This window comes from Canis lupus, chromosome 9 (genome assembly GCF_011100685.1).
Source record: "Canis lupus familiaris isolate Mischka breed German Shepherd chromosome 9, alternate assembly UU_Cfam_GSD_1.0, whole genome shotgun sequence".
Lineage (NCBI taxonomy): Eukaryota > Metazoa > Chordata > Mammalia > Carnivora > Canidae > Canis > Canis lupus.
Window position 1 is genome coordinate 23,563,576 of NC_049230.1, and position 13,966 is coordinate 23,577,541.

General features: G+C 55.9%; 1 protein-coding gene across 14 annotated transcripts in view; it reads left to right on the top strand.

Annotated features, from left to right (window-relative positions):
- The window catches only part of SRCIN1 (SRC kinase signaling inhibitor 1), a 69,609-nt gene that overhangs the window by 11,240 nt on the left and 44,403 nt on the right, over nucleotides 1-13,966 (top strand). The gene's annotated exons all lie outside the window — the stretch shown is intronic.

A 13,966-nucleotide genomic window follows, 5' to 3' on the forward strand; every position in this document is an offset into this window, starting at 1 on the left:
TGCCTCTCCCCAGCCTAGAGGGCCAGAAATGGGGGAGGGGGGCTATCCCTGGTGGGCCCAGGCCTTTGCCAGGGGAGGGGACAGCAGAGACTTGACTCTGGGGAGGGCAACTTGCCTGGCGGAGAATGTGTCTATGTGTGCATGTGAGTTAGTATGTGTGTGCATGTACATATGTGTGCTGGCTGCAAAGCCTCTGTGTAGTTGGGGGTGGGAAGGGGGGGAGGAGGCAGGAGCCCCCTGCTGAGGGGACTGGTGGCGGGGAGGCGGGGAGGGGGGATCAGGAGCAGGGGGCCCTTCTTATGGAGGGAAGCCTGTGTTCCAGCAGAGGCCAGAGGGTGGGGGATGGGACATGGGATCATATCCCACCTCAGTACAGCTCTGTTTAGTTTATAGGCACTAGCAAACCTGTGATCTTATTTCATTTATTCAGTAATTCAATCATTCATTCATTCATTCATTTGTTCATATTGTTCATAAATAAAGATTTATTGAATACCTCCTCTGTGCCAGGCACTGAGCTAAGGTCTGAGTCCCAACAATGACCAAGGCAGATAAAAGTTCTTCCATTGCTGAAGTGCTGAGCAAATAGAGGGTAAGGAGTTGGTTAAGTTCACCAGCCACGGAGCCTGGGCTGTGGCCCGGCCAGCTGCTTGCAGAATACTGCTCCCACTCCAGGACTGACTCTGTGTCTTCCGAGGTCCCTGTCCACTCCTGCTCCTCTGCTGGCAGCTGCTCTGTACTTTAAGTCCTTGTAGAGTGTTCCTTGACCCGATGGCACCTCTTTACATCGTGTGACCCCACCAAGTAGGCAGTAATCGAGGCTCCAAGTCCCTGGTGATCTTGGGGACTGTGGGCAGCATGGTTGGACCAGTGCCAAGGCCACTTCACAGGGCCTCAGTGACCCAACCGCCTAAGTCTGTGCCCAGGACCAGCAACTTGGGGCCCTGGACCTGAGACCACCTGATTTGGGCTCCAATCCTCATGTAAGCCATTTCCTAGCTCTGTGGGCCTGGACCAGATGCTTTTCTCTGAGCCTCCGTGTTCCTGCCTGTAAAATGGCAGGGTTGTCGGGCATCTGGCTGGCTCAGTCAATAGAGCATGTGATTTTTTTATCTCAGGCCGAACGTTGGGTGTGGAGCTTACTTAAAAAAGAGGGGGGGGGGGTGTAAATTCAAAACAGAAATGGCAGGGTAATGAGAAGAGTACAAGAAAAGCAGCAGCTGGTCCAGAGCCTGGCCTACAGCAGGGACTGTGCCCCATTGCTGGTTCCCTTTCTGCTCACACCCCTCCCACCCCAGGGCAGCCTGAGCCCAGTGTTGTCTGGGTCCTTCTCTGTCCCCCCACCTGAGGAGTGGGGCTGCAGGATCCCCACCGTGGCTGTTTGAAGACTCACATCCTCCAGCCCTTTTCCATCTCCCTGAAGGATGCTTCAGCCCCAATCTGGGCGGGCAGCTGGGGGAGGCAGCCCTCCTTGCCACTGTGGCTGCTGCTGCTGCCTTGATGGCTTTTTAATAACTTTGCTCCGAGACAATCTGCAGAGCGCTCGCTCGTTTGTCTGCCTCTTAATTAAAATTACCGTTTTCCTAAAAGAGCAACGGGGCTGCTCCCCTCCCTCCCCTGCCCAGTGGCTGCTGCCAGAAGGAGGCAGGAGCACTTGAGATGGCAGCCCTTCCCCTCTGCCCACCCTCCTCCCCCCCTGTCCTGGTCACTCGGGCCAACCCCCCTTCCCCCCGTACCCCTAGCAGAAGGGCTGAGCCTCAGCCTCCCTGGTGGGCTTGGGGCAAGGAACCAGGAAGGGGGCCTGAATGCTCTCCTTTCTCACCCACCCTTTTCTGGAATACTCCCAGAGGCAGGGAGCTCAATATCTTCCAAGACTTCTTGTATCTGTAAAGAAGGGAAGCAACCCGGTCCTGCCTATCCACCCAGAGCAGAATAAGATGTGGATGGGTTTTGGAAGAGTACAGTGAAGGATTATTAGGGGTGGGGATGGGTGGGGGGCATCCGTGGAGGTCAGTGCCTCAACATTGACTCGGGTTTCACTTACAAGAGTACTCTGAGCTCCCTCTGTGGGCTCCGAGTTGCAAGGGAGTGGGGGCCTGGCAAGGTGGGGGGCTCATTTAGTCCTTGCTGAGTTTTGGGGGGAAAATCATCCTATGTAAAAATGAAAATACTAATGACCAATATTTACTGAATGTTTACTTGATAATACAGGAGCCATAGGCTGGGTTAAGCTCTGTGCATGTGCTAGTAAAACAATGCTATTGTTTTATGGGGGAGGAGACAGACCAGAGAGGTCAAGCAACATGCCAAAGGTCACACAGATAATCCATTATGGCAGCCTCCATATTGCCCTACTCCCCCTCCACCTAAAGCACTCTAGCTTCGGTCTCTCATGCTGTAGGCAGAGAGGTACACTTTACCTCACTCTCTGAGGCCCTGCGAGTGGGGGTCCTCCAGAGTTCATGAGAATTGGCTCTGAGGTTTATCTTCACCTTCCTGCCCCAACCCCATTCCTGGTTCGGCCCCAGGGGAGCCTAGAGTGGGAGAAGGTTGGGGAGGGGTCTGGAGGTTAGCATGTTCCCATTTCCCGACCTCCTTTTGGTTCAGAGCAGAATTCCTCTCCATGTGGGGAATGGGCCACAGGGCCAGGGAAGTGACTCAGTGACCTGGTTGTGACAGCATGTGCTGCTTGGTTGTAAGGTGGTTTCACACTGTGACTTCATCGGTGAGGCCCACCTAGTAAACCATCCTGGAGGATGGGGAATGCCTGGGGGCCTGGAGATCCAACACCAGGAAGGACCCCCCCCCTTAGAAGTCTGTGTCTCCAGCAGCTCCCCCTGGGGCTGGCCTGTCTCCTCTGTGAACCTTTGTTTTTAGTGGCTCATCTTCCGGGATGTCCCCCCTTGTCACCTCCACTTCTGTGCCTCCCTGAGATGCTCCTCCAGGGCCACCTCCAGGCTTGACCTTCTGAACTCTCCCACCATACTGTCATGTGTCTTCTGGCCATTGGTTCTGGACGCAGCTGAGCCTGCTGGTCCACTTTTGCTCTTCAGGGGCAGGAAATGCATGAAGCCTTGAAGCTGAGGATGAGGACAATAGCAATGGTGGGAACCATGGTGAGGGACAGTGCATGTGCTCCTTAAAGATATTAAAATCCAAAAAAACGAAACAGCACATCACCAGCCGGACAAAATACCTGTGCCTAGTGTGGCCCCAGCGTGATCCTTGCCAAACTGTGGTGCACTGGTGATGGCGACACAGAATAGGTGCCTCCTAATTGTTTGTTGAGTGAATACATGATTGTACACGTGCTAAGCATGGAGCTAGGTACTTCACATGTTTAATTCTTCCCATCTTCCCAAGGGTAGGCACTGTTTCCCCCATTTTGCCTTTGGGGAATCTGACATCCAGGGAAGTAAAATGACTTATTCAAGAGTACACACATATGAGAGGGCTTAGGCAAGATTTGAACCTTGGCTTGTTGTGCTATTCCTGCTCTGTTTGGTCGTGAGCATGTGTGCGCGGGACGCATGACACACACTCTCGGTACCTGCCCTCGATGGCCAGTGGCCACCCAGTCAATATGTGCCCCATGCCTTGTGGGGTGGTAGGGTTGAAGAAGTTGAGGGCTGCAGAGGCAGGGAGGGAGCGGATGCCCATCACCCCAGCACACCCCTCCTCCCTCAGCTTCCGGTCCCATCCCAGCAGCTTGGGGATGGTGGCGTGGTGACAGGTGCCGAGCTGCAGAGATGACAGCACTGCTGATTCCCCCATAATTACTGTCTGATGAGATGCCAGAATTAGCCACCGCACGAGCATGGGATGCAGATATGGGGCACAGTGCAGGGAAGCAGCTGGGGGTGAGGGAGCCTCTCCTTCCAAGCCTGGGACCCCCCTGGCAGTAGGGCAGGGTCAGCAGTGGGGAGGAGGAAGCAGAATAGAAGGAAGCACTGTGTAGTTAATATGCATCAGATACTATAATGCGAGTTGTGATTTTCCAGTCCTCAGAGTGGTTAGGCATGCTCCTGAGATGGGCTGGCTGCCGGACAGGGCATCAAGGGCCTCAGGGCACTAACCAGAGACTTATAGGCAGAGCAGGCTGCCCGGGGTAGACTCTTGAGTACACCCTTGGGTGCCTAAGCCTCAGATCTGCCTTACTGGGGCTGTAGGGGATAGAGGTGCTGGGAGGGGGCTAAGCCCCGGAGCAGAGTCCTTGAATCATATTAGCAAGGCCAGGCACCAGAAGACAGATGGAAGTGCCTGGAAGGAGCAGGCAGCTTCAGCTGACCTTGCCAGAAGAGTCATCCATCCCAGGCAAGAGGAATCAAGTTGGCCTCCAAAGTTCGAGGTCAGGGGAGGCCTGAGATTTAGCAGCAGGAGTCAAGGGAGGTGTGTTCTGGTCCCAGAGCAGGGCTGGGTGTGTCCTGGGTATTTGTTACCCCGGCACACATGCTGGGAGCAGGGGGAGGGCTGCTGAGGCAGAAGCAGAGAGGGGTCATCTGGGTTGCTCAGACCTCATCACACCATTGGAGCAGTTTTGAAGGCCACCAGCGAGGAAGAGTGGTAACAACATGGAGGTCACCCAACAGAAGGCAGACGGCTGGGGGGCTAAAACCAGGCCATGAAGGAAGGACCTAAAATGTTGGGTTCAGAAGAGGAGATTCAGGTTCTAAAGCCCCCATCCTGCTCTGAAGGGAGAGGTCATGACCTGCCCCAGATCCCTCTGAGGGCCATGGGCATAGATGCTGGCTCATTTTAGGGAAGGAATAACCCCACACGATGATCAGTGACTCAGATGTAATGAGTTCTCCATTCCTGGAGGTATCCAAGCCCTGGCTGGATGGCATTCCTGAGATAGGGAGGACTTCCAGTTCCTCTGTGGCAGGGGTTGGGAGGACTCTGTACCCAGCTAAAGTGTGAGAAGGTAGGGCCCCTAGAGGTTCTTTCAGAACTGTGGGACCTCTGCCCAGCCATGGGCCTCTGTGGCCCTGGAGCAGCTCAGTTCCCTGCCCCCCATCCCTCCCAGCCCCACCCTGGGGAAGAGTCCCTTTGGATCTCCTGGTGTGGGGCCTCCCGGGGTGGGGGATGGTGCTCTGTGCTTCACCCAGGAGGAGGGCTGCTCCAGTCTCCTCTCTCACAGACTTGAGAGGAGGACAACAGAGGCTCTGGCCCAGTGGCTGGACGACACAGGGATGCCTTAGTGGCAGAGTCAGCATTTCCTTCAGGGCAGCAGGGTGTACAGGAAAGAAGGGGGTCTGTGCTGAGAACCCCCACCCTTGAAATGAGAATCCTCCACTTGTCAGCTCTGATCTGGGCAAGGTACTCTTCCCGAACCTCCTCTTCCTCGTTGTGAAGTGAGAGAGAGGAACCTGACAAGGGGACCCTGAGAACTGAGTAAGCACTGGCCACCGAGCCCTCGCAGACTGTCCGGGGGTGGGGGGTGATGTGCACTGTTGTTGGGGGCAGTGGCACTCGGCCGGTTGGCGTCTCCCACAGCACCCAGTGGGCCTGGTGCCCAGCTTACCCCTCATCACTTCAATGGACGGGTGGTTTACTTGTGAAGAGAAGGTTGGAGGCTTCCAGTCTTGCAGATGGAAGGGGAGACTTTATTGCTTGCTTTCCAGCCTGTGCTCTGACTTCCTGGATCTGCTCTGGTGGGAGGGTTCAGGTGACACAACAGGGACAAATTCTGAAAGATGCCTGTGGTATCTGATCTGGCTTCCCAGGTCAGGCAGGAAATCTGCGGGGTCTCCTGCCTTCTCCCACCTCCGCTTGGGCCTCGACTCTCCAGAGGCTCTCTGGTCCCAACCTGGTGTCCCCAGGGAGAGGAATAATATGATGCAGATTTGTCTGTTTGTTCTCTGTCAGCTTGCTAGGCAGTAGAGTAATTAACCCATGACGTGAGGGTTGAGCCCTGGAGCCCAGTGGCCCCAGCTTCACCTTTCGCAGCAGGTGGAAGAGGGTCAAAGGCACATGGCTCCTCCCCCTGAGCACCTGTAGAGGTAGAGCAAAGGCTGAGGGTGCTCTGTCCTTGGCATCGCCTTTTGATTAAACAACCGTCAGAGTGGAGGTGCCTTGAGGTTTATACCCATCCCTCTATTTCAAAAAGGAATTCGAGCACTTTAGCAAGGAAGCCCTGAACCTGGCAAAGCAGGAGAGAGGCCAAGGAAGTTGCTTCCCTGAGGTGTAGCTGGATTCAGGAAAGGCAAATGGGGTCCCCACTGTCTCACACTCCAAGCTGGAGATGGATTGACCTGGCACTTGAGGTAGCCTCTGGATGCACTGTGATCTCTCGGGGGGTGGGAGGTGTCCTTAAATGTACATGATGTGTCTACACCGCACAGTGTGCTGTCTGTCCATATGGCATCTGAGACGGCAAAATGGTGAGTCAGGGTGGCGTCTGGGTGACCTGGGTCCTGGCTGGGCCTGGGTGTGCCCATCTGCGTGTAGATGCCCGTGGCGAGTGCAGATGAGGCAGTTTGTGGCTGGACACATGTTGGTGAGCGGGTACTGGGCAAGTGGGCATGCACCATGGTGCACAAGTATGATGCCGATAGGGTGAGTGAGCAGGAGCGTGTGCCTGAGCTGCTGAGCATGCGCTTGGCATCTGGAGATACCAGGACCCTGGTGGTTCTGGTGGCTGAGGGAGCTGTCTGGGTGCTGGCAGAGAAAGCGCCTCCTAGAGAGAGTCTGACCCCAAGAAGGATGGTGTCTCTGTGGAAGATGTGGAGGGATCTAGCAAGTCTGGGGCTCCTGCCCAACATCTAGGAGGCCCTCGCTGAACACTGGATATTGACAACTTCCCCGTGGGAAGGTGGGAGTGATGGATGGGCCCCTCATTTCCAATAGGTTGGGATGTCTCCCCCTGGGAACAGGAGGTCCCCTCCTCTAAGCATGCTTTTGGCCCAAGGCAACTTTAGGGGTGAGGTCCCTCTGTCCGTGCTGGCTGCCCTGGCCATAGCACCCTGAGGCTCCAGTGCCCCTTGGGAGAGCAGGAGCTCTGGCAGCCTCTTCAGAGTGGTGGCAGAGCTGGGGGACAGGTGCCCATGTCCCTCCCTTCCCACCGTCTTGTGTTTCCTTCCTCTCAGCCTGTGTTCCTCTCGGCTGCCTCTCCAAGGAGACGGAGAGCTGACAGGACACCTTCCCGCGGCGCGTGATGGTGGAGATGCCATGCAGGAGTTAGCTTGTTAACGCGGCGCCACGTGGGCCCACGCCAGGGCTGGTCCCAGCTTTTCCAGCAACAGCTTCAGACAGAGGGTGATACGCTCCCCTCTGCATCTCCGCCCCCTCCGTTCCCAGGAAAGTCAATTAGCCAGATCTTCATTAGTAGCAAAAAATCAAAACCCTTCAGTGCTGGGTCTGATAAAACTCTGACAGTGGGGTGAAAGGAAATCAGGGAATCAGGCCGATGGGGAAGGAACTGCCTCCCACTTGCCCCCTAGGCTGGTGCCTTTATTCAGTGCACAACCTGTGTGCCTGTCTACTGGGTGTTATTAGCTTTTTATTTTTTTTTAAACAAATGAGAGGACTGAGGCTCAAGGAGGCTGCTAACCTGCTCAAGGTCACACAACTGGTTAGCGGCAGAGCTAGGTTTGAACAGAGCTTTCTCACCCCCAAATTGATTTTTGGTAACGTCATAGCTTTGCCTGTTTGCGGAGTGGGATGGTGCAGGGGAAAGAGGGAAGGTTGTTTATCTGGCCTTCTTGTCAAGTGGCTGGCTTCTGGCCCTTTTGCAGCAAGGGGAAGTCTTGTTTGAGGAGTGTGGTCAGGGTGCTATGTGGGGCCCCTGATTTCTGTGTGGTGAGCTTCCCCCGGGATGGGGTGGATGCCTAGGTTTGTGGCTGGCCATGACCCATAGCTCTTCTCTCTGGAGCTCAGGATGCTCTAGCATGTTTTCTACCTTGCAGCCGCCGAGTCCTCCTAAGGAGATTGTTAGTCTATGTCCTCCTGGGGCTTGGGGCCTGGGGGGGGAGGGGGTGGTGGTGGCTCTCCTGGCAATCGCCTTCTGGGAAGTGGCATAGTGGAATGGAAAAAATCCTCGTCCCTGGGGTCCAGGATGCCTGGGTTCCACTTCTGGCTCTGTCTCCAGCTCCGGTATGACTGGGTCAGGTCCACTCTCTGGGCCTTTGTTTCCTTCCTGTGAAAGGCATTTGGCTGGAGGAGTCGCAGAGACTGCTTTTCAAGATACAGGCAGGGGTACACAGAACAGGCTGGAGATGTCACTCCTGCCCACTGATGGGAGAGGGCAACAGGTAGAAGGAAGCAAGGACTCCACAGCCATGCAGAGCCAGGGTGGCTGGTGGAGATGTCACTGACACCAAGCCTGACATGGTTTGATGGCCCCCAGGTCCCCACCCCTCTCCTGAGGTGGCCTGATGGCCTCCTTCCCCCACCCCATTCTGTCCTGCAAGACCACCCCATCTGGATGGAGTGGTAGCTCTCCCATCAAGGAGGCCTCCAGTCTGAGGGAGGAGGCTAAGACCTTGCCCTGAGGCAGCTTCCAACCGAATGAGGTAACCAGGGTCCTACACTAGTGTCCCTGGTAGAGGACGTGCAGCCCTGCCCTGAGCCCGAGCAGGTGGAGAGAATCGGCAGGAGAGTCTGGCGAGGGATGGATGAGACGGGAAACTGGCAGAGGGAGCATCTGGCTGGGGCAGTGCTTGCCATACCTTCGGGGAGCCCAACACCCGTTCTCTCTCAAATTCCCTCTCCCCAGAGAGAGCCCCAGAAGTTCTGCTGGGGGCACCTGGGACCCAGACTCCCCTGCAATGGCTCCTCCTGGGCAGGTGAGGGCTCCTCCCCGCAGCTCCAAGGAGGTCCTTTAATTCGATTCCAACTCGTTTACCAACTAAGTAGCCTTCAGTGGGTTTTAAATCTACGCAAATTGGTTTGTGTTTTTCTGCCTGCGTGAAGCTGTGACTGGCAGTGCCCTGCACCCTCCCCTGCCACCTGGCTCCCTCCCGGGCTCTGTTGTTCCCTGCCCCACACCCCTCCTGAGTCTCCGCCCCAGCTTCCCTGGGGGCTGGGGTAGCAGAGCTCCCTGGGCACAGGGGTGGAAGGGCTCTGTGGGCAGGGGCAGGGGCCACAGTCCTAGTCCCCCGCTTTCCAGCGCCATCCCCCAGGCTCCCCCACTCCGTCCCAGCCTGAGGGAAGGGAGTCCGTTTGGTGATTCTTCTGAAGTCACCCAACCTCCCTGATCCTCAGTTTCCCTGGTTGTACTTCAAGGAGAACTAACCTACCCCAGGCCCTTCCCCATGTGGCTCTGTAGATCAGTGCTGGGGGTTGAGGAGGAGCATCAGCCAGGGACCACCCTGCCTCTGTTGCCTTCTTGTCCAGCCCACTTTCTCCCCACTAAGGCAGCCTCCAAGAAGTGGTCCATCTATGGGGGATGGGCTCCACCTGGCCTCCTCCTACTTCTCTGTCCACCCGTCTGACACCTCAGGGGGACCCAGGGATAACAGCTTGCCTGGCCTTGCCCCTGCCTCCCTGGTGCCTCTGCTCCTAGGCACTGGGAAGTCACCTTTATTGTCTAACCATCTGCCCCATGCTTTCAAGATGGCTCCCTTCGCTCCCTGGCCTCCCTTTCATGGGTTCCCCTCCTCCTTCCTCTCTGTCTTGCCCCCCAGACCAGACAGGCTGTCCTGAGGTGGCCTGACACTCAGGAAGGTGCTGCTGGGTTGGTGAGGAATAGGGAAACAGGGGCAGGTATGGGGGCTTCCAGCCCCCACTCTGTGCCAGGAACTGGACATGAAGCCCTGTCCCTAATCCTTGGTCCAACTCCCTCTTCCCCTCCAATCGCCCTTCCTCCTATCCCCCCTCCCTCCACCCCCCCTGCCAGTCTCTGAGGTTCTGGTTGGAGTGACAGGGAGACTCAACAGGGCGCTGGGCATTAGCAATTTGGGGGGATATTACACAGGAATGTTTACAGAAAGGCAATTGCCCGGAAAATGACTTTGGTTGCTGTGGTATGGGGCGGAAAAGATGGTTTTAGAAAACAGACACAGATGGGCTTCTGCTCCAGGGACCTACAGACAGATAGCAGGGACGAGGGGCAGGGGCATGCAAGGAGCACAGGGCCAGGGGCACCCAAAGACAGACAGGTCCGTTCCTTCAAGGGGAGGGGGTGGAGTGAGGCGAGGGATGATCACCTTACCTGCTCTAGGTTCCTGGACCCTCTGCCAAGCTTGACCTTTGACCTCTGGCCTCTTACCTCCCAGCACAGCGTGCTTCCTGATTGCAGCAGGCACCCAGTAGGATGGAGATGTCAGGCACAATTGACGGTGGCAGCCGCCTCGGGGCTCCTTCTGGGTGACTTGGACTCCTCTTGTTTGGCTGCAGACAGTGGGAGTGGGGGAGCCTCGAGCTGCATGTGTGTGTGTATGTGTGTGTATGCATGTGTGTGTGTGTGTGTGTGTGTAAAGCACTTTATGGTCTGAGCCAGGCCCTCCACTCTTCCAGGAGTCTCCATGCACCCCTTCTCTTGCCCTGCTCAGGCCTCACTGGGATCTGGCCCCGAGGACCTGTGGGCTCCCTGAGCTGGTACCCGGCCCCCATCTCTGCCCAGGTGATGGATGGGGCACGCCTGGGAGCCCTCTCAGGTCCTCATGGGAGGGGCCTCATCCAGCTTCCTGATCTCTGGGAGGAGGGAGCCAGGGACCTAAACTCTGGGTTTTGAGCTTGGGGGTCCTCACGGCAGGGACCTCAGAGAGAGACTTCTCTTTTTTGCACCTTGTAGCTTCCTTCTTTCGTCTACTTCCTTCCCTTCCTTGCTCTTCTTCCCTCTCCCTCCCCCCTTCTCTTCTCCACATTCTCTTCCTCTGAAGATGATGTCATGTGTGAATGTTGCCCAGTGGCAGCCAGAGGACAGTAGTGACATCTGGGGTAAAGACACTAGGTGGAGATGGGCTCGATGGCTAGTGAGATGGTGTCACTAAAACTTGGGGATCTTAATTCTCATCATGAGTTACAGTGATCTCATGTAAAAGAATGCAGAGGAGGATAAAAATAAATCAGGCTCATAAATAAAGGTGGAATTTGGAACTGGCGGCAGAAAACAACAATGTGGCTGTCTTCCCAAGCGCCTGCGCCCTTATCCCCCTCTGGCCACTGGGAGGCGCCCACCACCTCCTGTCACCCCAGCCACAGGTCTGGCCCTTCCCCCAGACCCAGGCTGGGAAGGCTGAGCTGAGAGTCACAGAACCCCTCTCCCCACTTTCCCTCCCCCTCGTTCTGAACTGGATTGCACCAGTCTCAGGCATCTTCTCCAGGGCTTGGGTCTCTGACTCAAAAATTATGATTGGCTGGCAAATCCTCTGACCCCAGCTTTTTTCTCTGGCTCCCCAGCCTCCACCCTTCATGGTCCTTCAATCCCCAGCCTGCTTACCCATCAAGGCCTCTCTGTCCCATCTGTCCCCTCTGCCACCCCCGAAGACCCCTGCCCATACGGACCCCTCACTGCCCCCTGCCACTGAACGGGAAGCGTTGATCTGCTCGGACCGGGGTGCCCAGAGCCTGCTGCTTGCTAGATTGGAATCGATCTCCTGGACTTTGCACTGAGCTGCTCAGTCTGGGGAGGGTCAGGGCCAGTCCGGGGACTTGGTGGTAGCTGGAGCAGGAGCAACGGGAAGGCTGTCCTGCTAGGGCCCAATAGCCAATGTGCCAGGAATATCTTTAATTCAAAAGAACACATTTTCTCCTCCATTGTCTTGCCAGTTTGGGGGGGGGGGGTGGTCAGCAAGACAGGGACAGGGTTTAGAGGTTACTGTCCCCATTTTACAGATTAATTCCCTCAGGCTCCGAGAAGGAAAGGACCTGTTGACTGAATGAGTAAATAAATGAACAGCTAGCCCCAGGGTCTTTCAGGTAAAGGAGCTGACTTAATTTATTTTATTTTATTTTTTTTATTTATGATAGTCACAGAGAGAGAGAGAGAGGCAGAGACACAGGCAGAGGGAGAAGCAGGCTCCATGCACCGGGAGCCCGATGTGGGATTCGATCCCGGGTCTCCAGGATCGCGCCCTGGGCCAAAGGCAGGCGCCAAACCGCTGCGCCACCCAGGGATCCCAAGGAGCTGACTTAAAACCCAGCATAGCTCAGGCTCGGGGTTCTCTTCTCCCAGTGCCCTGACCTCAGGGGTAACAGGATGGCCCCACAGTCCAGAAGCCCAGGTCAGTCCTCAGTCAGCTGGCACCCTGCAGAAAGGAGTGAACCGAGCACAGAGCAGGAGCCTCATCTCCCCTCTCCCACCCCAGCTAGGTTCTGTCTTTCTTCTTTAAAAAAAAAAGACTATTTATTTATTTATTTGACAGAGAGATGGGGAGAGAGAGAGAGAAAGAGAGAGAGAGAGAGAGGAACAAGGAGGGGGAGCTGCGGAGGGAGAGGGAGAAGCAGCCTCTCCGTTGAGCAGGGAGCCTGACACAAGGCTCGATCCCAGGACCCCTTAATCAAGCTCTGAGCTGAAAGCAGACCCTTAATGGACTGAGACACCCAGACACCTCCCCACCCCACCTCAGCTAGTTTCTGTCTTTGCTAAATAAAGCTGAGGCTCTCAAAGGTTCTTAAAGACATGTTACAGCTTTGCAGATCAAAGCCCCTCCTTCCCACCACCCCTCAGAGATAGCAAATTGTCTTTCCTGCCCCTGCCCCTCTCTCTGCCACCCCCCAGAATCGAGCTTCTGCCTCACCCCGGACTCCTCCCTCCACCAATGCCTGGGTACCTGCCGGCTGAGCCCTGACCTCAAGAAGGCAGGGACAGTCCTTGCTCTACTCTCCCTCTGTTCAGGCTGCTGGGCAGCCCCCTCCTCGCCACCGCCACCCACAGTGAGATTTATGGGACTGCAGTCATAAATAGGGCTGCAAGCACATGTCCACTGTCCGCAGCTGCTTCCCCTCCACTGCCGGCTCTAGTAGCCCAGACCCCTCCTTGCCAGTCTAGTCTTGCCCCTTTAACCAACCTGGGAGACCCTGGGTGACCCCTGGGCCTCCCATAGTTCTTGCTTGTCTCTGTCTCAGCCCAGACATGTTGAGACCTCCCCCTAGGAGCCAGGGAAGCAGGTGCAGGCATGGAGGGTGGGGATGGGGCTGAGCAGCTCTTCTGGGTCCCAGAGGGCAGGAAGGCACGGGGCGGGGAATGAGAACCGGAGACCTGTCCCCTGCACCTGTGTGTCCAGAGCCCTTGGAGGGCACTGTGAGCCTGGCTGTCTGGCACAAGGAGAGAAGTCCCTCTGGCTCTGGGCAGGGCTGGGCCAAACTCTAGACCTGGGATTCCAGCAGCAAGCCCCATGGGCGGAATCCACCCTACCTGGGCAGAGAGAGGCCAATGGCCATGGATGGTCTCCTCCTACTCAGTTGTACCCAATGCAAATCTCTGGTGCTGAGGGTAAGCGGAAGACAGAGGTTAAAGCTCATGGGAGGCAGCCCCCCGACTCTGGTTGGGGCTATTTCTCTGGTGTCTAGAGCATCCCCATCCTGTCTCTCCTTCTCCTGGATGATTATTCAGGTCACTCCTTTTCAGCCACATTCAGTGGTCCCCTAGATTGTCAGCAGTATCTTGAGGGCAGAGACTAGGCCTTCCTGAAGATGGTCCCAGGGTTCCCAGCCCCACTCAATCAGGGGCCATCTTCGGGAATTCCCTCCAGATCAGGGACTCTCTGCACCATATTAACGCAATGTTTTTCATTAACTCTCTTTGAATCTAAATAAATTTACTTAAAAGGAAGTCTTATCTCTTTACCATCCCCAGGAATAATATCCATGGCATCAGTGGTTGGACTTTCTATCTGGGGTTTCCTAATTCTTATGAAAATAAAGGTATAAGTATTAGAATATGAAACTGTTCCTGCCAAAGACAGCTCTTGTGAATCTGAACCTTACTTTGGGGAGCATGCCAGAGGGTGATGACTACAATGAAAGGGACAGATGCCTGGTATGGGGTGGTGGGGGAGACAGGAGAGACCCCAGACGCAGT